The 23,730-nt window shown below is 40.8% G+C and overlaps 1 pseudogene; it reads left to right on the top strand.

Annotated features, from left to right (window-relative positions):
- The first annotated feature begins 6,635 nt into the window (after window positions 1–6,635).
- LOC118720431 lies at window positions 6,636–18,673 on the top strand (annotated as a pseudogene).
- The last annotated feature ends 5,057 nt before the right edge of the window (window positions 18,674–23,730 follow it).

Raw genomic sequence — 23,730 nt, 5'->3', positions numbered from 1 at the left:
TAATTATAAAGGCAGTGTTTATTAAAATAATTTCATTTTCAAAATTGAGCTATCAGCTGTTATATACATACTTTGGTATATAAAGTGTATATACATTTTAGGGGGACACCCTGTATATGCCAAAGAGCGTGTGTGTTTTTTTGTGGTTTTTTTTGCAATCTTTAGAATTTTATTAAATTGATGACCACTTTATGACCACATGTTTTCATCAATTTCAACATCTGAATTTGTGTTTCTATTTACAAGCATAACAGTGTTATAGCATAGTAAAGGCTAGGAAAATTCCAGGACAAGTGGAATAGAGAAACTGAAACAGATAGTTAGCATCCAGTAAATCCTGTCTTCCATAAACCAAGGACACTTAAGAGCAAATATCGATAGTTTGCACTTCTCCCTAACAAGAGGGTAAATAGTTTAAGTCACCCTACTTGGGAAGACAGATAATAGAAATCCAATTAAGTAGCATTTGCCAACCACACCAAAGGACAGGCAAATTAAGAGAATAAATCTCATTTCGGTACATCTGCATAAAGCTGATAAATATTATACTGATCTGCCCCTAAGACCTCCCCTAAACACCCAGCCTTTAAAACCCCTTCAGGGAACCTGGCTGCTATGGGTCAGTGGTTGAGCATCGAGGTCATAGTTCGGTTCCTGGTCAGGGCACATGCCTGGGTTCTGAGCCCAATCCCCAGTAGTAGGTGTGCAGTTTTGTTGTTGTTTGTTTGTTTTTTGTTTGTTTTTTGCTATTTTGTTTATTTTTTTTATATTTTTTTATTTATTTTATTTATTTTTTCTTTAAATGAATCTTTATTGTTCATATTTTTATAAATGTTCCTCATTCCCCCCTTCCCACCCTCCATTGCTCTCCTCCACCAGGTTCCCACCCCACCCTCTGCCCTTTCCCCACCCCCATTGTCCTCATCCATAGGTGCACAGTTTATGTTCAGTCTCTTCCCACGCCCCCCTATCCCCTTTTCCCCTGAGAATCGTCAGTCCACTCCCCTACCATACCTCTGATTCTATTATATAAAAAAAAAAAAAATCTGATGAACAATATTAACTGGTGAATATAATAGAATCAAAGAACGTTTTTTGTGGTGAGGCCAACATCAAAATAAGCTCAGAGTGTTGGAGCAAACACTTTTCATGGGTAGCTATACACCACTAAGCTACTAATAAAGGCACTAACCTCAACTAGTATTGGGACTTACTTTTGCCCACCTTGTGTATTCTATAGAATTAGTGTTTTGGATTTCTTTGGATAAATACCCAGAATGTAATCACTGGGTCATAAAGCAGTTGTGTTTTAAATTTTTCCCTTCATAGTGTGTTCAGTAATGGCTGCACCAATCTGCATATTCATCAACAGTGCACAAAGACTCCCTTTGCTCCACATTCTCACCCACACTTGTCTTATTTGTGGATTTATTGATGATAGCCATCCTGAGAGTGAGAGGTGACATCTCACTGTGGTTTCAATTTGCAATTCTCAGATGATTAGTGACGTTGAGCATCTTTTCAGATATCTATTGGCCATCTGAATGTCCTCTTTGGAAAAATGTTTATTCAGATCCTTTACGCACATCTTAATTGGATGGTTTGGTGTTTCTTGGTGCTAAGATGTATAAGTTCTTTATAAATTTTGAATATTAACCCCTTATGGGATATATCATTGATGAATATCTTCTTCCATTCAATAGGCAGTGTTTTATTGATAGTTTCCTTTGCAATGCAAAAAAATTTTTATTTAAATGTAGTCCCATTTGTTTATTTATTCTTTTGTGTCTCTTGCCAGAGAAGATATATCATGAAAAAAGCAACACTAATAAGAGCAATGTCAGAGAGTTTACTGCCTATCCTTTCTTCTAAGAGTTTTATGAAAAACCCTTCCTAAACTTAGTATTCTGACATTTCCAAAGGCTGGGGAATTTTCAGGTTTTTTAAGGAGATCTGTGGTTTAATAAGTAAATAAGATGTTGGTCACAGCTTATTTTCTTTTATCTAATTTTTTTCATTGGGAAATCTGATTAAGAATAAATCCATGTTACAAAAAAAAAAAAAAAAAAAAAAAGGTAAGCACTAGTACCACTACTATTAATTGCCACACATAACTGAAGCCAACTCCTAGGTCTGGGTGCTGTTAAAGTTGTGAATACTCTGACCTCCTGGCATCTGTCTTACTGATTAATGTAGTTCATGGAGAGACGGCCACTTCAGGCGATGTCTTGAATTTCTGCTATTGATAGAGCAAGGATTCTCAAACTTTCATGGACAGAAGAGACTCACATTGTTTCATAATTACAAACTGTATCCCCAGTTTATGATTTAATAGATCTGGGAAAGAAATCTTTCATTGATCACACACCGAAGATGATTCTGAGGCAGGACCAATGGACCATGTTTTAAATACCATTTGCCACCTAAGTTTCCTCTGTCATAAATATCTGGATTCAGGCTGTGAATCTAACAATGTGATAATGGGCTCTTGCTGATGTACAGTGGCACAGATGAGAAACTAATTTTGCTCAATGAAAAGAGAAGGCAGAGAGAGTGAAAGAGATTCCCAAAGAATAGGTGATATTTAATCTGGGATTTTAAAGATGAGAAGGAATTTTCTAGCAAGGGCTACCTGATGCAAAGCTTTGTATCCTCAGAAGAGCATACAGTAGTTTATCCGTGGATTGGTTGTTTCCAAACACAACAGCTGCACCAGAAATCTCCTGAGCTACTTATTAAAATGCAGATTCCCAAGCCCTCCATCACATTGAACTGAATCAAAGTCCATGGGGAGAGGCCTGGGTATCTGGACTCTTAATTAACAAGGGTCCCAGGGATTCTGATAAGTGGGAACTGCTGGTAGACTGACGGTTGTCCATCCTGACAGTCTGGGTCCTTAAGAGGACACAGCATCTGAGAGTTGATGGCAGGAAACATTCAGCCAGGGGAGCAACATATAGTCAAGAAGAAGGTCCAAAGCCAGAAATGGGTCAGAAAATTTCATGGAAAAAGAGATAGGTATAGATATGAGAATTAGGCAAATGAGTTGGACTAGAAAAAGCATAAGGTGTGACCACAGAAAGCAGTTTGTAGAAATAAAGACAAAGTGAAACAGAAAAGCATCCTATAGAGATCAGGCAGAGGTGAGCATCCTGAGCTCTACAAGGTATCCTTAATCTAGCTGGTGATTTTCACCTGGGGCTGAAAAGATATCCTTTTCAATTAGCAGTTGAAAAGACAAATCTGCCGAAACCGGTTTGGCTCAATGGATAGAGCGTTGGCTTGGGGACTGAAAGGTCCCGGGTTCGATTCCAGTCAAGGGCATGTACCTTGGTTGTGGGCATATCCCCAGTGGGGGGTGTGCAAGAGGCAGCTGATCAATGACTCTCTCTCATTGATGTTTCTAACTCTCTATCTCTCTCCCTTCCTCTCTGTACAAAATCAATAAAATATATTTTTTTTAAAAAAGACAAATCTAAGAACAAAACAGGACTGGAGTTTGGAAATCATGATTCAATAGAAAACTAACTTTAAAGGGACTCAGTCAAGAAAACAGACACTAATTCTCAAGAGGGTAGTATGTTGTCTCTTCATTTTGTAAATTGCATTCTAGTAGGATAAACTCATAGTTTCCTAGTAGAATTGTTCTTTAAACTACCAGTAGATAGTGCCATGGTTTTGGTTAAAAAATAAAGGTAAAGCCAATGATAGCAAATGAAATAACTCCTTTTAAAAAGAAAAGAAGTTGGTAGCCAAGAGAGGATCCAAGATGGCTACACAGGTAAACACCTAGCCATAGCCGCACACAACAATTTTAATAAAATACAACTAAAATATAAAATGGACTTTACCCAGAACTACAGGAAAGTCGACTGACTGGAAATTCTACAATGAGAAGCAAGAAGAAAACCAGAAGGAAAAGCAGAGGAGCTGTAAAAGCCTAAGGTACGGAGACACTCAGCGTGCACAGAGAGGGCGGAGCCAGAGAGGAGGGGGAGGCTGAATGCCTGACTGGTGTTCCCTAGCGGGAAGGAGATAAAAGCTCCAGACTGTGCTGAGCTCCAGTTCCGACTGCTCTGAACCCCAGTTCTAGGCCAGATTCTGGGGACCCAGGCTCATCCAGAGGGAGCTGGGCTGTAAGGCAGAACCCCAGGGGAGCAGGGAAAGACAGAGCCCCCGGAGGTGCGTACATTGCGCACAGAGAAGGGACGGTTCGCTGTGCCACGGGATTGCCCTGGCAGGTAGGAGACAGGGGCTCCAGACTGCTCTGAACGCCACCTCCAATCCCACTTCCAACTGAACTGAACCCCAGTTCCAGGCCCATTGGGGGAGAGACTAGACTGTTTGGTAGCAGGCAAAACTCGAGGGCACCTTTCTCTCAGAGGTGCTTGCAGCGAGTACTGAAGGACCCTGAGGAATACTGAGACTCAGGAGCCGCATAGGGAGTGGCTGATGGAAGCCAAGGCTATAGGCTCCCTGAAACTCAGCCCCATCAGGGAAGCTGTGAAAATGCCAAGACAAGGAAATAGATCACAAACGAAAAAAATGAAGGACAAAAAGCAACTGGATATAGAGTTCAAAACCACATGTATAAGCTTGTTCAAGAATCTCCTAGAAAAGGCTGATAAAATAAACGAGACCTATGAGGATATGAAAAGGGATCAACTAGAAATAATAAGGGATCAACAAGAAATAATAAGGGCTCAACAAAAAATAATAAGGGATCAACAAGAAATAAAGAATACATTGTCTGAAATAAAAAATATTATACAGAGTCCTAAAAACAGAATGGAAGATCGAAAGAATCAAGTCAAAGATTTGGAACATAATGAGCCAGAAGACACTCCCCCGCAGAAGCGAGAAGGCAAGAGAATCCAGAAAGTTGAAGATAATGTAAGAAAACTCTGGGACAACTTCAAGCAAACCAACATCAGAATTATGGGGGTCCCAGGAGATGAGAAAGAGCAAGATATCAAAAACATACTGAAAGAAATAGTGACAGAAAACTTCCCCCACCTGGTGAAAGAATTAGACTTACAAGTCCAGGAAGCACACAGAACTCCAAACAAAAGGAATCCAAAGAAGACCACACCAAGATAAATCATAATTAAAATTCCAAGAGCAAAAGACAAAGAGAGAATATTAAAAGTAGCAAGAGCAAAGCAAGTAGTTACCTATAAAGGAGCACCTATACGATTGTCAGCTGATTTCTCAACAGAAACCATGCAGGCCAGATGGGAATGGCAAGAAATATTCAAGGTGATGAATAGTAAGAACCTACAGCCAAAAATACTCTACCCAGCAAAGCTATCACTCAGAATCGAAGGCCAGATAAAGAGCTTCACCAATAAAAAAAAGCTAAAGGAGTTCATCACCACCAAACCAGAATTATATGAATTGCGGAAGGGAGTTCTTTTGGAAGAGAAAGTAAATAAAGATAAAAACTATGAACAACAAATATGTAACTATCAACAAGTGAATCTAAAAACCAAAAATAATTTTTTAAAAAAAAAATCTGATGAACAATATTAACTGGTGAATATAATAGAATCAGAGGTATGGAAGGGGAGTAAACTGACAATCCTTGGGAAAAAGGGGAGAAGGGGATGTGGAAAGAGACTGAACATAAACTGTGCACCTATGGATGAGGACAATGAGGGGTGGGGAAAGGGCAGAGGGTGGGGTGGGAACCTGGTGGAGGGGAGCAACGGAGGGCGGGGGAGAGGAACATCTGTAATAATATGAACAATAAAGATTTTTTTAAAAATCTGATGGGCAAAATAAAAATAATATATTAATTTTATAAAAAGAAAAGAAAAGAAGTTGATGAACAAAAATAGATCCAGAGACAAATTACAGGGGGGGAGAGGGGGAGGAGTTAGAGAGCAACCAAAGGACTTATATTCATGCATATTAGCATAACCAATGGACATAGACACAGGGGCAGTGGGGGCTTGCCTGCTGGGTGAGGGAGGGTCAGTGGGGGAGGGGGGCGGGGGGAGAAAGAGACATATGTAAAACTTTAGACAATAAGAAAAATAAATTTAAAAATTTTTTTAAATAAAAGAAAAACTTATATTAAGGAAATTCTAAGTCAAATTAAGACACTAGACCCATATCTGAAGATTTATTCATTGTCCAAGCAATATTACTCAGAATTTTATGCTCTACATTAGTTTTAACTTATGACGAATAAATTGCATAACCCAGCCAGGAATGAAACGGATCACCAAACCCACAAACATAAAACTCTGAAGAATTTCTAATATGGTATTCAGTTAAGTGTTGTTTTTTTTTCCTGTAAAGCTAACTACTTTCAATGTGTTATAACTTTTGTGGGCTTTGGGCACTTTTATTTTCATAAAGCTCCTTCCTTCATAAAATGCTGAATATATATATAAATTGTTTTTATTACTGCTTTAGCATAACAACAAATATACTCCAGACTTGATTAAAACATTATTGTTATATTCAGTTTTTCCTTTTAATTTAAAATAATTCTGTGGCACCCTAAAAGTATCATGGGCCCTCTACACTGAGCCTATTATGCTTAATAGACAAGTCCATCCTGGCTACTTTAAGTTATCCTAAGAAATAAAACATGAATAGGAAATAAAACTAGAGAGAGAATGAGGATGAAGAAGACTGTAGCCCAAGTTGTCCATGGCAAACGTAAAATTCCTTGGAACCTGTATGCATTATTTTAAGATTATATTCAAATATTGCACACAAAAAAATGTTTCAAATGACTTCTCATGACGACTTGGGCTTTATCTTTTAAAGAAGATAAAGTTATAGAAAGGAGAATTATACAAATAGGTTTTCACTTTAGAATGGCTCCTTCGCCACACGGCAGAGTAAATTAGAGGATGCGAGGTGAGCTTTTGGATTATAAAGATCACCACCACCCCTTTTGGATTATAAAGATCACCCACCACCCAGAGTAAATTAGAGGATGCAAGGTGAGCTTTTGGATTATAAAGATCACCCACCACCCCTCTCACAGTTTCTTCTTACAAACTTCTCTCAAAATGTCATGCAACCTCCACTGGCTTTGAAATACTTCTGAAAATCCTTCCTCTAAACTTTAGGTAAGCCAAAACACAGCTATGGGGGAAGTGGCATTTCTGCTTGACTAATCTTGGCTGAAGAGTAGCAACATATTAAATAAGACTTTTTGTCTTGGAGTTTCACCAGTGACCCCAAAGTCTGAGGACAATGTCTAAACTGAGTGGCTAGCCCACTGAAGCAATACATCCTAAGGACTGTGAAACTGATTCTATCAACACGGCTCAGTCTCCTACCTCCATTTCCATGAACGTTGAAACTGAGGGATGTCTTTGGAAAGAGTTCTGGGAACTATAGAAGGGATGGGACCGGGTGAGGAAGGAAAAATATTTTCCACACCTTAATCCGGGAGAGAAGGGCTTCTGTGAGCTTCTCAAAGAACTTGGCCTACAGCCTCTGAAGATTGGGAGGCCGGGCTTGGGCTCTCTACCTATGCCGCAAGAAGTCCAGAGCTGTGAGTAGATTAGCCTGACTATAAACAGCAGAGGGTTGGTTGCACTGGACAAGATCTACACTTCCAGCGATGGTGTGCAAAGGTGCTTGTCTCCTAGGGGGATGTGAGCGGTCAACCAGAAGAAGTCAAATACCCAGAATGAGAAGTATATTGTCAGAAACTTATGGCTAAAGGGGGACTCAAAAGCAGCGAGATAAGTGAGCATTACTTGCAGAAAGATCTCCCAGGGGGAAAAAACACCACCAGAGGAAAAAAGAGCCAATAATAGTATACATGTCATCTTTCAGACACTTATCTTTGCCCCCTGCCTTTGACCAATAGGGGTGTGAGTCTCTTTTAATCAGTAAAACAAGGAAGAAGTGACATTGCAAGACTTTGAGGCTAAGTCAGAAAACGCAATGTACTGTAGCTCTCACTTTGTTGACAGATACAACTAAATCAGTCAAATAAAATCTTTCTTGTGTCTTACCATTCTTCTTTGGAGAAACAGGAAATTATACTGAGAAGTGGAAGAGGAGGTGGAATTAGGAAATCATGAAAAGGCAAAGCATTCCTAGGCAGGCCTAAGCTGAAGGACTATAGAACCTTAAATTAGATTACAATCCTAAATTTTTATAGTAAACTAGAGTCCCAGTGCACAAAATTCATGCACTGGAGGGGGAGGGGGACCAAGCCTAAGCAGGCTGTCGGACATTCCTCTTGCAGTTTGGGAGCCCTCACTCCTTACTGCCTGCTCACTGCTGCTTACCACTTGGCTAGCTGCTCTTTCGTGCTGCCATGGAGGCAGGAGAGACTCTTGCCACCATTGCTGTGCTCACCAGTGATGCTGTTGTATCGCAAATCGGCCAGCTGGACAAGATGCCTAATGAGCCAATTAGTTAGGAGCCATCTTTATTATGCGCATGTTCAGAACAGATTATCTCTATCAAATTCTGAACTCATATAGGAGGGAGTATTTTCTTTTTTATATCTTTCTAGTTCTTTGTGTAAGATAGCTTGTAACCTTGAATTCATATTATATCTAATCAAACACCTGTAATATCAATACAACTTGTAAATTTGAGAACATATAATATCTAATTGAAGCAGGAATTTTAGGGGGACATAGGCAGGCTTAGGGATTTTTTAGAATTGGGGTCCAAGGGAAAAACACAGGGCTGCAGACTGGGAGAAGGTACATCTCCATAACACAAGGAAGCCAGGTGCAGTTACATTTACATAAGACAAGAAAACTGGAAGTAGAGAGGAAGAAAGCCCAAAGGGAATAGGAAAACAATAAGAAAGGGGGAAGGGCCCTAACATGTCCCATGTGAGGTTCAACCTTTGAGCCCAGGAGTTACTATAGTAACCAACTTGAAGGGGGCTATTGACCAATCAGAGAGGATATCAGGCACCAGGATCTGTAGCCTTTATAAGCCTTAGGGGGAAAATAACCCAGTGGGACACTTTTCCCGCTCCCCACTGGGAGTCAGTTCTGTGGCCGTCTTCCCTTTTCCCATGTGGGAGTCTGTACTCAATAAATCTCCATCTTTGCTATACACCTTCTGTCCGTGGATTCTTTCTTCTATTCCTGCGGACAAAGAATCCGGATTCCAGTCCAAAAATTAGGTATCAGGTGGTGCGTCGGCCGGGAAAATTCTCTTTAAATTAGTCAACCCTCTTCACATCGAATGGTGAGTCACCACGGATTCTGTCTCTTTTCTGTCTCTTGTATAATTTTGGAGGCTGATGGCTATCCGTCAGTCACTTAAACTTGACTGCCGTCTAAAAAAGTGGGTATCATCTCTCTCTCTCTCTCTCTCTCTCTCTCTCTCTCTCTCTCTCTCTCTCTCACTGCTCCTTTCTACATGTATTCTCCAGGGCCAAAACCAAAGCAGGCATGGATCAATCAAGTAAAAGCCACTAGGGCGAATGCTGCTAGAAGAAAGTCTCCCATGGAAGGATAAACTGGTGCTGGGTTGGATTAGAGCATTAGGCTCCGGCCAGTTGCAAGTCAAAGCCCAGCCATCGACTAAATGAGTGCATGGGTCCCTGCCCAGCTCTGAAGACCCAAGAAACAATTCTCCCTTCGGTCTGGGATTCTTGGATGTTCTTACGTGAGTAAGATCCACAGCAGTGGTGCTGGGAGAGAATCTCTCTATGGTCTCAATAGAGTTTTAACAACACATGTAATTAAATTCTGACCCATCCAAGAAATGCATACAAGAGTTGGTCACCCAGCATCCTGGGTCCTCGCAGCTGTCTTAAACAGTTGGGATGAGAAGGAAAACCCCTATTTTGGAAAAAACTGCTGTTAGAAATTTTCTGCTTTTTTTTTTTTAGATGGCCTCTTATTCTAAAATGTTTGCTTTCTAGTCTGCTTTAGCCTGTTTCAATAATGAGGAAGATAAACTTAGCTGTATGACCTTGTGGGCCAGAGACTAGATATGCTCATAATCTCAATGCCATGCCAGGTGCATTTTTTAATTGGCTAGAACTGTATTGTTTTCAAGGCCAGCATCGAGATAACCACTAAATGCACATAGGGCTGACTCTTTAATAAAAAGGGAAGTTCTGCTTGTAGCCTTGCTTGGAATTTGAATTCATTTTCTCTAAGCCCATCACACGATGAATAAAGTGAGTCTCTCCAAACTCTCCTCCTGCATTGTTTAATTGTTTGGGAACTCTGTAACAGGGAGAGAAACTGAGACACGGTTCCAAGAACAGCACATATCTGACCCATTACATATGTCCACTCCCCTGGCCCAGATCCCATGCAGGTTTTATTTGGAGAATCATCTGCCTTTTCTGCTTGCTTTCTTTCTCAGGTCAAAAAGTACCCAGCCAAGACCACTGCCTCATCAGTCCAAGACCCACTAAGCTTAAGATCTTAAGTGCAGGCCTTTATGGTTAAGGTCCTGGGAAAAATTTTCTAGGCAAGAGTTGAGAAAGGATGATCCAGCTAACTGTTTTTCATCCCTGTAGAAGTTTTAGCCTTTCAGAGAATTCAGCATTAGAGCCAGACACAGCTGTTCAGCTATCTCATTAATTACTGTGTAATTCGCCTCTCGCCTTCGTTGTGATTCTGTAAAATGGTCATGAGAGGGCAGGGCAGGGCGAGAATGAGCTCCTGACTCCACTGTGGGGCAGGGCGGAGTTATCCTCCATTTTGTAAACCCAGCCCAATCAGGGTTAGCCGAGGCAGTGACATCACCACCGACTGGAGTAAAACCCCTGGACTGGGCGAAATTCGCTCTCTCTTCCGCCATGCTGCTGGCGTGAGTGGGACAGAGCCCATGCTAGCATGGAAAAGGCTCTTTTGTTTATTGCATCGGACTCTGCTCCCTGGTGGTCCTTGGGGATCACCAAGTCTGGGCATAACAGTCACACACTCTCAGGAGCATTCTTGTGGTAGATTTTAGCCAGGTTTTATTTCCCAGTCCATTTGAAATTTGGAAAGATGATGCATTCCTCAGAAATACAGGATGTTTCTGGGACTTTTCTATATCCATGTAAAGGAAAGGCTAGTCCAACGGGAGGTGCCCCACCTGACTTTAGGTGGCCCTTGGCCTAAGCCCACCTCTCCATGGATGCTGTAGAGTAGCCCTGAGATGGTTTTTCTTTAAAAAATAGCAAAAATAACACAAGGAGAATGTAAGACAATCGGGAGAGCCACATGGCCAAAATGGTCCATTGGAAAATGCTAAGGTTCTGGGGAGGGACAGTCCCAAACCAGGACAAGAGACGTTGCTTTTGATGGGGTGCCTTGTGAAGTGCCTGTGGATTGTGCATACTTGTAAATATTGTGTCTGGGAATGTTTCTGTTAATGTTTCATGTTGACGTATGATTAAGTCTGTTTGGAGATAAGGAATGTTCCAACTTGCCGGGACTCAGCTGCTTGTGAACAGGAGGAACATGTGGTTTGAATCGTGAGTCTCTGTGATAGTCCCTAGGTTACTGATTGCTAGCTTGGTTTGCTCCTCATCATCTTTGTGAAGATAGAAAGCCCTCTGTCTGTCCTGTGTAGGCTTTGTGTGTCACTCAGATCCAAAGGTTGCTCTGCTAGGTTAAAATGTTAAGATTCTGAAGCTAATTTTAAAGTGTAAATTTGTGAAAGTTGCATGTATGTTAACCTAGGGAAGTTTACATAAAGACCACGAGCTAAAGTTGTATGATTGTCTTCCCCACCTGGGGCGAAGCAGGAAAAGGAAAAAAAGAAGGAAGAAAAAAAAAGACCTTTTACTCAAACAAGCAGCCCAATTCAGATGTGTTAAATCTTGGTCTATAGGACAACCTATTCTACCACTACCACCAACCAAAACCACTTCCTCAGGCATTGGTTTATACTGTCTTATTATTACACATCTTTAAACATTGCTTGTTATGTTTCATATTCTCCCATTTAGAAGCCCTAAAGCTGCATCTGGTCCTCTGCATGGAACAGCAAATGGAGGCCACTACATGGTGAAAGAAAAGAGCCACATGCTAACCTGACAAGCTCAGGGAAGGCCTGTGTGGCAGTCTTGCAAACCTAGAGACCTAAGATAACCACAAAAGATGGTCTGAAAATTAAATATCTAACAGGTTATAGTAGGTAGTCATGTCCCAGATATTTCACCTGACAAAGATCAACTTTGATCTTTTACTGATCCCCTCCACCTTCCCGCATCTAAGATAACACATCTGCGAGATGTCTGGGTAACTTGTAACTTCCTTTTTACCCCGGACCCCTCAGGGCACAACAAATGGCCTCGAGACATTCCTCATTGTTATTATTATCAAGTTAATTGTCAACTGTTAATTACATTAGAGTATCCTGTATCCATCTCTGTGAAAGAAGCTCATGTCCATCATTTAACCTTTTACCCTATCCCAGAGGTTCCCTCCCCACTTCGCTCTGTCCCACCTCCCTATCTATCACCAATGAATTTCATGTAACTCACCTACGTCCCTTTCCTTTGATTGCAATGTATAAATATAGAAATGTAACCAGCCATTCTCCAGAGCATTGTCTCAATCCATTGAGGTTCTGCTTCCCGGCATGTGTCGACAGTAAGGCTCAAATAAACTCACACAAAAATTCCTTACAAGTTTCAATGGTGTTTTTTTTTTTTTTTTTCGTTAACAACATCCATCTTCCGTGGGCCCTTAGACCACCCACTTCCGATGGGACTCTGACTGCCGCCCCAAACTACGACCCCTTTGTCAGCAGGAAGCAACCAGAAAGATGCGACGTCCATTGTCCCCAAAGGCAGTTGGGGTTTCCTAATCGGAGGGGGGACTGAAGCAGAAATTTTAGAGGGACATAGGCAGGCTTAGAGGTTTTTTAGAATTAGGGTCCATGGACAAAACACAGAGCCACAGACTGGGAGAAGGTACATTTCCATAACACAAGGAAACAGTTACATTTCCATAAGACAAGGAGGCAGCAACAGGTATATTTCCATAAGACAAGGAAACTGGAAGTGGCCAAGAAAGGTCCATATTTACTAAAAGAGAAGGAAGCCCTTCATTCAGAAGGAGAGGAAGGAAGCCCAAAGGGAATAGAAAAACAAAAAGGAAGGAGTGGGGATGGGGGAGAATTTCACATGACCCATGTGAGGTTTGAACTTTGAACCCAGAAGTTAATATAGTAACCAACTTAAAGGTGAATATTGACCAGAGGGGATATCAGGCACCAGGATCTGCAGCCTTTTTAAGCCATGGGGGAAAATAACCCAGTGGGAGTCCGCTGTGACACTCTTCCCTCTCCCCAAGTGGGAGTCTGTACTTATTCTTCAATACATCTCCATCTTTGCTATACCACTTTCTGTCCGTGGATTCATTCTTTGATTTCGGCAAAGAATCCAGATTCTAGTCCTAAAATTTGGTATCGTAATCAAATATCTGTAACCTTGGATGAACAAACACTTGGTAGAATATGTGGATTATTATAGTATATCAGCCCCTTTAGATGACTAGCGTGCAAGGTCAGACAGTTAACTTTATCTTTTCTATTATTCAAGCTAAAAAACTAAGTTATATTTTATAGAATAAGAGACTATTAAAAGTAACAGTAGTTCAAACAGGAGTGTCATTTTGCATCTTAAATATTTGTCTCTTGTTTTTAGTTTATGCTCAGTCAAACTTAGTAAGAACTGTGGGCAACCCGTATAAGTCCAGTTTCTGGCTGAGGGACCCTAGTCACCTGTGCATACATTCCCACCTGAGGGTGAGTTGGAACAACCACTATTGACTTAACTGACAAATGAGGGGAGAGGCCTGCCTCTAATCCTTGCGTTAACCCAGCCATTATGTCCTCCCAATTGAGGACCCTGACTATGAGCAGAGACAAGCCATTTGAACTATGCCTTATCCAAATCCCTGGTTCACAGAATCTTTGAGCATAATAAATGATTATTTTAAAACACCAATTTTGGGCGAATTTGTTGCACAGATAACATCAGATTCCAAAGGTTGAGTTCAGCCCTATATAAGATTTCCTTCTGTCAACACATAAACTCTTCAAATGCCAGCCACAAACCCAGACTATGCTTCTGATCAACTGACTACAAATTGGACATTCCAACAACTTCCTTCAACTCAGAATGCCATTTTGCTACCTATACTTCTAACTGACTGGCTGTAAATCAGAAGTTTCCCCAACCTCCTCCTTGGGTTCAATTAATTTGCCAGAATGGCTCACAGAAATCAGAGAAACATGCTACTTACTAGATCACTGATTTATTGTGAAATGTTTATTGGCTTATTATACTCAGGAACAGCCAGGATGGGGAAGAGCTGCATAGAGTGAGCTATGTGGAAAGGGGAATGACACTGCCATCCCTCCCCAGGCAAGCCAGGCTACCAGATCCTGCATGCATTCCCCAACCCAGAAGTTCTCTGCACCTCTTGGGTCTTTATGGAAAATTCATTTCATAGGCATAATTGATTAAATCACTGGACATTGACAATTGATTTCAATCTCCAAACCCTCTCCCCTCCCTGGGAATGAATGTTTTGGAGTGAGACAAAAAGTTCCAAGGCAATCAGTTCCCAACGAGGTGCTTTCCAAAAGTCACCTCGTTAACATGATAAAATATACCATTTTCACACTCTTCACTTAGGAAATGTCAAGAGCCTGGGAGCTGGAAGCCAGGAATTGTGTACTAAGACTAAACATATTTCTTCTAAGTCACAGTGATTCCATGTCCCGTCACTTCCATGAATTTGAGTCCATTTATGCTCAAACAAGAAATTTCCCATAATAAAAACTATTCAATAATGCCACAGACTATCTTGTAAGGCAGTGAGTTTACTGTCACTGAGAGACCAGCTTTAAAGACTCACTCAGGGTTGTTGTAGAGAGATTACTAAATCAGAGTGTAACAGAATGAAATGCTCAGTCTCTCTTTGACTCAATCTTGTTCAAGGCTGCTTTGTTCCCATAACCTTCAGGCAAATAGTTGGGTCTTGCACATAGACATGCTAATCGTGGGTGGAATTTGGCTTGAGTTTTACAAAAACAGCCCCTTCCCATTCCCCATACCCCTGACCTAAAAGAACCCTGAACTCTGTTCTCTTAACATGGATTTCAGGCACCACCAGGGCTCCCGTCTTCTCCTTTGGTGCCTTCTCCATCAGTAAACCTTTCCTCACTCCAAACTCAGACGTGTTGAGCTTTGGCTTTTAAAGAATCAGGAACATGGACTTTGGACCAGTAACAAGAGAAAATACCAGACTGTCTGTCCTCAAGGAAACTTTTTTATTTTAGATTTTACAACATATTTGGGACCTCATATTCTGTTTATAGTCTCTCATGAACTGAGTAGTGAATGAAATACAGAGGGGGCACATAATAAAAATTCTGATGATAGTATTGAAATAGGAAATTTAAGGGGATATAGGCAGGTTTAGGAAATTAAAAAATAAATAAAAATGAAAGAGATCCATGGAAAAAACACTAGGTTACAAACTGAGAGAAATTACATTTCCTTAAGATAAGGAAACTGGGAGTAACCAAAGGTCTATATTTGCAAAATAAAGAAGGAGGAAGAAAGCGTAGAGGGAATAGGAAAACAATGAGGAAGGAGGGTCTCACACTTCATAAGTGAGATTTGACCTTTGAGCTCAGGAGTTGCTATAGTGACCAAATCAAAAGGGGAATAGTGGCCAATCAGAGGGGATATCAGGACACAGGGACTTGCAGCCTTTATAAACAGTGGAAGAAGGGACGGGGTGGGACGGGGTGGGACTCTCCCCTCCCCACGTGGGAGTCTGTACTTGTTCTTCAATAAATTTCCACCTTTGCTATCCCATCTTCCTCCATCCAGAAACGCCTAGGGTCAAAGAATCCGGAGAACCATCCTTCCCAGGAAACCACATATCGCAATCCAAAAGTCCCGTATCAGTGTACTTTAGTAAGTCTTCACAAAGGAAGAAAATTGCAAAAAAGAAAAGAGCCTTTTGAGTAATAAACAACAAACTAGTTACTTGTCATTGTATCTCATTTACCTTCCCTTTGGATAAACTAGGGTTTTAATCCTCCTACCACAGATGCTCACAGGAACATTTTCGCAAAAGCAAGTCTTATGGAACTCAATCTAATTGCATGATTTTTTAAATCTGCATTGAAGTAAAAAGGCTAAGAAGAAGATTTCTTCATGTGGTTAGCCCTATGGCATTTCCTACAAATTTATCTAACGATCAATCTCTGAAATATGGTTCCTTTTAGTAAAACATATTTGACCAAAACTTTCATCTTTGAATAAATAATTAAAAAGTTAAAAGGAAATTTTTTGACCCTGACCCAATGCACAGTGGGGTTGTATTTTTAAGCTGTGCAGCTTCCGGCTAGTTTCTGTAACTGAGATGCTGACGAAGAGAACTTATCTACAGACTGAAAATTCCGTCTTATTCTACTCATAGACTTACAAGGAGTTTCAACTATGACACTTGTGATAAAATAGCAAATATAGAATATCAAACCCTCAGGAGACAGAAATTTCTTCAGTCATGGTCTTATCCTTCCTGTGGAGATAGGGGCGCTTTCTAATGTATAAGATCTTCCCTCTTTGAAATACTACAGAGAAGAGCGGGGTTGCCTAAGGGCAGCAAAGGGGACTTTAGTATCCTTGTTGAATTCTCCCCAAAAAATGATTTTACCCTTTACGCCAAGATAAATTTAGGTTTAAGACCAAAGATTTAAATAAAATAACAAACCAAAACCCGAAAAATATCCAGGAAAAAAAAAAGAGGGATTATTGTTTAATCATGAAAGGAGAACAGCTGTTATAAACATAACCTCAAACACGAAAGCTATAAAAGTGAACTAAGTTTAACTTCATAAAATGTTAAACTCTCTTAGTGGTGTTAAAAAAATAAACAAACAAAACAAAACCAATGACAACAGAAATAAATATGAACAACAAACATAAAAAAATGCTTAATTTCCTTCAAAAATTAAAAATGGAAATCAAAGTGAGGAAACTACATATTTTACCTATCAGATTAGCATTCCTTTAAAAAAATAAAACCAAGCATGAGTGGAAGAAAATAGGCCTTCTCATACACAGTAAACGAAAGAGTCAGTTGCTAAAACTTTTAAAAATGACTTTTTAGAGGAAGAAAGAGGCAGGGACAGAGGGAGAGAGAAAGAGGAAGAGAGAAAGAGAGAGAGAGAAATTTGCTGTTCCATTTATTTATGCATTCATTGGTTAATCCTTGTGTGTGCCTTAACCAGAGATTGAACCTACAACTGAGCTATGCAGCCAGGGCACAAAATTTTTAAGGCTTCATTGTGGAGAGGCCATGGCTAGATTGGCCCCTTCGCTAGGTTTTAACTTTTTTTAATTGGCAAGAGTGAGGCCACTCACTGCCTGGACTCCATTTAATCCCCAGGATCTTAGACTAAAAGAATGCCTTCATTGAATCCTCAAAGAAAAAAAAAGCTAAAAGAAAAAGAAAAAATCTTTAAAATAAAAGAAAAAAGAAAACCTCTCACTTTCAGTCCAAGCTAATCCCACCTCCCCATGCACCACCCTCAGAAGAAAGAGTAGTTATTTCTTCAATAGATACACCACTTGGCAGACGCCGGCTAAGGTCATCCTGGAACTGCAAATGTCCCAGCATCAAGGGTGCAGTAAGGCTCTAGCTCTCCCCAGCAACCTCTTTCCCTTCGCCCTCCTCTCCGCCCAGGCACTTTGCCTCGCCTTTCCCACTCCCAGGCTCCGAGGGCCCTTCTTCTGCTTCTGTAACTTCTTTCATGAGCCTATGCAGCCCAGGCTCACTTCTTTCTCTGTAACTTTTACAATAAACTTTCTCATAATTTGGGGGAGGGCGAAAGGTACAGTAAAACTTTAGACAGAACATGGTCTACCTGCAACTGGTGCCAGCACTGCATAGCCCAGAGTTTGGAAATATTGAAAGATACCATCTTTCCATCCCATTTCTGCCACCAAGCACTTTATAGTCTTTAAAACAAAAACAAAAAAACGGTTTGCATTTATAAAATGGATTATGCAAGCTCCAGGAAGTGCTGAAGACCTACTCAGAAAATTCTTCCTGTGCAACCTGTGGTCAAACCTGTTACACCACTGGTAGACTTACAAGTGTGCCTTCCTGTGCTCTAACCACCCCTGGAGAATCCTGAGCTGCACTTCCTCCCACGCAGCCGCAGCCAGCCAGCCCCACCCTCTCCACCTTCTCCTCTGCCTCATCTCCACCACCCATAGCACCTTTGCTGCTCAGAACCCAACTTCACTAAAGCACTTAGTCTGAATTGTTTAAAAAAAAAAAAATGCTCATGCAGAAAACAGTTAAAGATCTACTGACTGTAAAATTTTAAAAATACAATTTTGAGGGAAGAATAAAGCTTGTTCCATCATCAAAGGTATGGAATTCATTAGTTGCCTCTCTGACCTACAACAGGTTGTTTTGGAGCCCAAAGTGTTGTCAACTCGAGTTGCCAATGCCTTCATTCCTCCTGGAAAAAGGCAAATAGACCTGAAAAAACTGCTTAGAAAAGTCAATGCCGAGAAGAGCCCAGGTGGGACCCCAATTCCCAATAAAGAAAATAATGGAAACAGAAACTTGGACGGACTCCAGCAATGAGCAGGGTCTTCAGGAGAAAGTTTCAGCCGGCTCACCCACTCCGCAACCAACTCTGCCTGACGCTACGTGACGATTCATAAAATATGTAGATATCATCGCAAACCTTTCTTTTAAATGTAATAGGGTATGTATTAGTAGATAATTATTCTAATATGTACCGTATTTTTCAGACCATAAGACGCTCCGGACCATAAGATGCACCAGTTTTTAGAGAAGGGAAATGAAGAAAAAAAGATTCTGAAACAAATAGTGTCCTAAAATATTTTATGTGCATTAAAACCCAACATCACAGTCATAAACACATGTAATCAACCCTGTAAAGTAAACAGCAGCATTTAGAACCATTTTAGAGCTGGGCAAGCACACAGAGACCACACAGAGCCGGGCAAGTAAAAAAACTTTTTTTTTTAAAGTATATGTGTAGGCTATATTTGGACCATAAGACGCAGGGACTTTTTCCCCCCACTTCTGGGGGAAAAACAGTGCATCTTATGGTCCGAAAAATACGGTAATTTTACTTAAAGAATTAAAGTAATATATGGAGCCCATAAATACTGTGGGTATCTGGATATTTTCTAGTTTGCATGATCAATAAGAGAACAGACTGAAAATGCAACCCCCAACATGATGTTTATCCTGAAATTACCCAATTTAGGGTGGAGAAGTTTTTCAAATTTAACTAGATCACTCTAATTTGTAATTCTGTAGGTACAGTTATGACATTAAGACAATAATGTAGTTCCCATTCATCTAGGGTAATTGAAAAGAGAAGTATTTCAGCCTGTAAAGCTCAATCATTCATTATGTGCTACAAACTAGATCAATAAAAACACCCTCTAGATTTCATTTCTGTTCACTATAAACAGTCAAGAAGTAAACCTGTCCTTATCCAAACCCAACTGCTTTCCAAAAGGACTGGAAGCAGAATATCCAATGTGGCCTTAAAAATAAGAATGTATCATTTCTAGTGTCTTCGGTAGGTAGGTAGTTATATCCGGCTCACTGAAGTCTGAGATATTCGTCCTTTGACATCTGCTGTCCTCCTTAATACAGCTAAATACAAATCTCATGAAGTCTTTAACTCAAAACTTTAATTTTCTGCAGTGCCCTGCGAAGGATGCTCGGAGGTCCTCAGCAGGTTCACTGCAAGACCTGATTCCTAATCCTCAACAGCCTGTTGATTCAATAACAGTACATGCACACCTCACTGGATTTTTGTTCTTGCCTGCCATTCCAGGGCTGCCAGATCCGGCAAATATAAATGGGATGCCAGTAGGATTTGAATTTCAGATAAACAACAAATAACTCTTTAAATGTTGTTGTTTTTTACTTTTAAAAATTTTTGAGTATAAAGATGTCCCATTAAACAGTAACATTTTTTAGTATAATTATGTACCAATTATTGCATGGGACATATTTATACGAAAAGAAAAATGCATTGTTTGCCTGAAGTTCACATTTAACTGGGCATCCTTTATTTTATTTGGCAACCATATCAGCCCTACAAAGTTACCAATTATTTCTGGGAGCACACAGTTTGTAAGACCTGGGTAAGAAGCCTCTGGGACAACTTCAAGCATACCAACATCAGAATTATGGGGGTGCCAGAAGAAGAGAGAGAGCAAGACACTGAAAACCTATTTGAAGAAATAATGACTGAAAACTTCCCCCACCTGGTGAAAGAAATAGTCTTACAAATCCAGGAAGCACACAGAATCCCAAACAAAAGGAATCCAAAGAGGACCACACCAAGACACATCATAATTAAAATGCCAAAGGCAAAAGACAAAGAGAGAATCTTGGAAAAGCTTATAACTGTGGTTTTGACTCTATGTCCAGTCGTTTGTTCTCCTCTATTTCTTTCGTTTGTGATCTGTTTCCTTGTCTCCTCATTTTCACTGCTTCCCTGAGTTGGTAGGGTAGCTTTGTGTGTTAGGTGTGTCATGGTTCAATGGGTCAGCCTCCCAGTTACCTGAGGTGGACACTCTTGGTGCACCCCTTTGTGGACTGTGTGAACAGCCTTGTTATAGTTAAGTCTTGATTGTTGTTGGTGTCACTGAGGGGAATTGACCTCCAAGCCAATTGGCTGTGAGGACCAGCTATGTCTATAATGGAATAAATTGCTGTGCTGGAGACACGTTTATGGGACAGGACTTGTTCCAGTGCGGCTTTGATGCTCGCTTAGTTTGCCTCTTGAATGTGTCCCTTATGAGAGTAGTTGAAATCTGGTGTCATCTCAGACAGACCACTAGATACACTAGTTTCTGGATCTCCAATAAGGTGCAGGTCAGCTATTGTCTGAGGCCACCCAGCAGAAGCTACAGCAAGAACTACAGTTTTCTCCTCTTTTGTCGGGAGCCGAAAAAGAATTAGTGACTACATCTTAAAAGACACTTCCATCTTAGACACCGAGTTTCTGACTTACCAGAACTCATGTGACAAGCTGCGGTGTGGCAGTTAACTAGAAACAATCTAAATGCCTAGCAGCATATCTGGCCATTGAGCAAGGCACACCTATTGTGATAACTCGCCCCGCCCCGGAGAATCTCTGCTGTATCCTCCCCTGCAGACACATCCTGCTGATACACAACCCTCCCCGCCCTGCAATGTCTCCGCGGCAACTTCCCCCTATAACCTGTGTACATATACTGCGGCTGCAACAAATAAAATTTGAGGCTTGATCAGAACCCTGTCTTGCCTCCATTTCTCCGCGTCTCCTGTCCTCCCTCATTCCCTTCCAGGTGTCTCCTTGCTCCCACGTTGCTGTCCCGCTGGCCAGGGCACTCTTTGCTTAGGATTTGGCGGTTTTGGAGCAGTCTGACTGGAGCTGCAGTTTATTTGGTTAAGCTGCCACAGAGCAGGCCATTTCTATGCAAAAGCCGCTGTGTGGAGCCTGGGCAGGTTTGTAGAATGTGTGGGGTGGGGTCTCAGGGCTGGATGGGGTCTCAGGGCATCACTAGGCTTTGGTGTGGCAAACTGTTATGGCTGCCAGCCAGCCTTCTCTGCCTTTCTGCATTTTCAAGTCCCACACTCCAGCACAGTAAACAATGATTGCTGGGCACACATCTGCAAAAAAGTCGCCCTCACTTTCCGACCCAATGGCCAACAGTTCAGCTTCTCCCTGTAGGCGTCTGGGTCCCCCGCATGTCCCCAGAAACTTTATTTCAGAGTTAACAGGAACTTGTCTCCCTTCTGGTTGAAAAAAAGCCGCACGCCCAGTCTACCGCCACCGGCCCAATTCATGTGCCTCCATATCTCAGCTTTTCAGCGTTTGTGCTCCTTTCTCTTTCCATCTTGTTGTAAAACTTCCACTCAACCAGCTTTCCCATGGCTCTGGGTGATAGACATTTTGTCTTTTAGTTGTAATTTTGAAATTGTTGTGCGAGGCGGCAGTGTAGTTGTTTACCTCTGACGCCATCTTGGTTTCTCTTCTCACAGTAATTTTTAATGGCAGAAATACAAAAGTAACACACTGACCAAGGAAAAAAGGTCTATAAATGGGCACAAAAGTGACCCTGAAGTGCAGTGAGAAAAGGATATTCCTCTCAACAATTGGTACTGGGTCCATTTGATTTTTTTTTTAATTAATTTTTAAAAAATTGATTTCAGAGAGGAATAGAGAGGTAGAAACATCAATGATGAGAGAGAATGTTTGATTGGCTGCCTCCTGCACACCCTCCACTGGGGATGGAGTCCACAACCTGGGCATGTTCCCTGGACCAGAATCAAACCTGGGACCCTTCTGTCTGCAGGCCAACACTCTACTTACTGAACCAAATCAGCTAGGGCTGATTTCTTTTTCTTTTCTTTTCTTTTCTTTTTTTTTTTTTTTTAATATGTATTGATCACTATGTCATACCATATACAAAATAAATTCAAGATGGATTGCCAATTTGAATATTGAATTAGTAAGGGGGAGAGAGGATTGTTACAGAAAAACATGGGAGAATATCTTTGTAAACTTTTTCTCCCAGCTTTTTTGAGGTATGATTGACAAGTGAAAGTTATATGTGTTTAAGTTGTACAACATGATTTTTTGAAGCTGTACAACATAATGATTTAACTGTGAACTGATTACCACAATCAAGTTATTAACATATCCATCACCTAACATAGTTATCAATTTTTGATGTGCTTAAGATGTAATCTTTTAGCAAAGTTTATATATACAACACAAAATTAATAACTATAGTCACCACGCTGTGCATTCAGTCCCCAACGCACATTTATCTTATATCTTAAAATTTGACCAACATTCTCCATTTCCTCCACCACTCTAGCAATCACTATTCTATTCTCTGGTTCTATGAGTTCAGCCTTTTTAAATTGTACATATAGGGCTGACAGGTGTGGCTCAGTGGTTGAGGGTCAACCTATGAACTAGAAGGTCATTCCCAGTCAGGGCACAAGCCCAGATTTAGGACTTTATCCCCAGTAGGAGGCATCCTATGGATAATTCTCATCATTGATGTTTCTATCTCTCTCTCTCTCTCTCTCTTCCTTTCTCTCTGAAATCTGAAACTAATACATATGTCCCCTTCTTTCCATTGACGTCTGCACTTATCTTTCTATCACCTTAATGTCCCCTTTTGTATTTTCAGTCCTCAAATGTCTAATCCACCATTTCTTTATCTTAAATTCTCTCCTTTGAAATAACTAATATTTTGATAACCCATCAAAATGTTAGTTACTAGAGGCCTGGTGCATGAAATTCTTGCACTTGGGGCGTGGGGGTGGGAAATGGAAATAGGATTAAGTGAACATCTGAATACGGAAAGCTGAGACTTCCTGTCTCTTTCTTCTACCCTATTTTCAGAACAGCAGCCAGACATTCACCCCAACCTGTCACTCACTCCTCTCCCCATTCATGGTGCATTAAGTATAGTCAAAATACTATTGTCAGGCGTGTGGCAGAGACATAATATTTGTTAAAAAATAGGAAGAGAATCTTAGCAAACCCAGCAAATGAAAAGATGAGGGAATTATTAACTGCAGAAAAAAGTACAGGAGAAAAAGGTGGGATGAGGCACACTGTGTGGCTTGCTGGGAACAGGCATAATAATGTAAACACTGAGTAGTGATTTAGCCTCAAATAGTCATGTGGCTACATTGGGGGATGGGAGAAGGAGAGTGTGCT

Source organism: Pipistrellus kuhlii, unplaced genomic scaffold, assembly GCF_014108245.1.
Source record: "Pipistrellus kuhlii isolate mPipKuh1 unplaced genomic scaffold, mPipKuh1.p scaffold_m20_p_1, whole genome shotgun sequence".
Taxonomy (NCBI): Eukaryota; Metazoa; Chordata; class Mammalia; order Chiroptera; family Vespertilionidae; genus Pipistrellus; species Pipistrellus kuhlii.
Note: the sequence above shows the minus strand (reverse complement) of the source record. Positions and strands in the feature narration are given on the sequence as shown.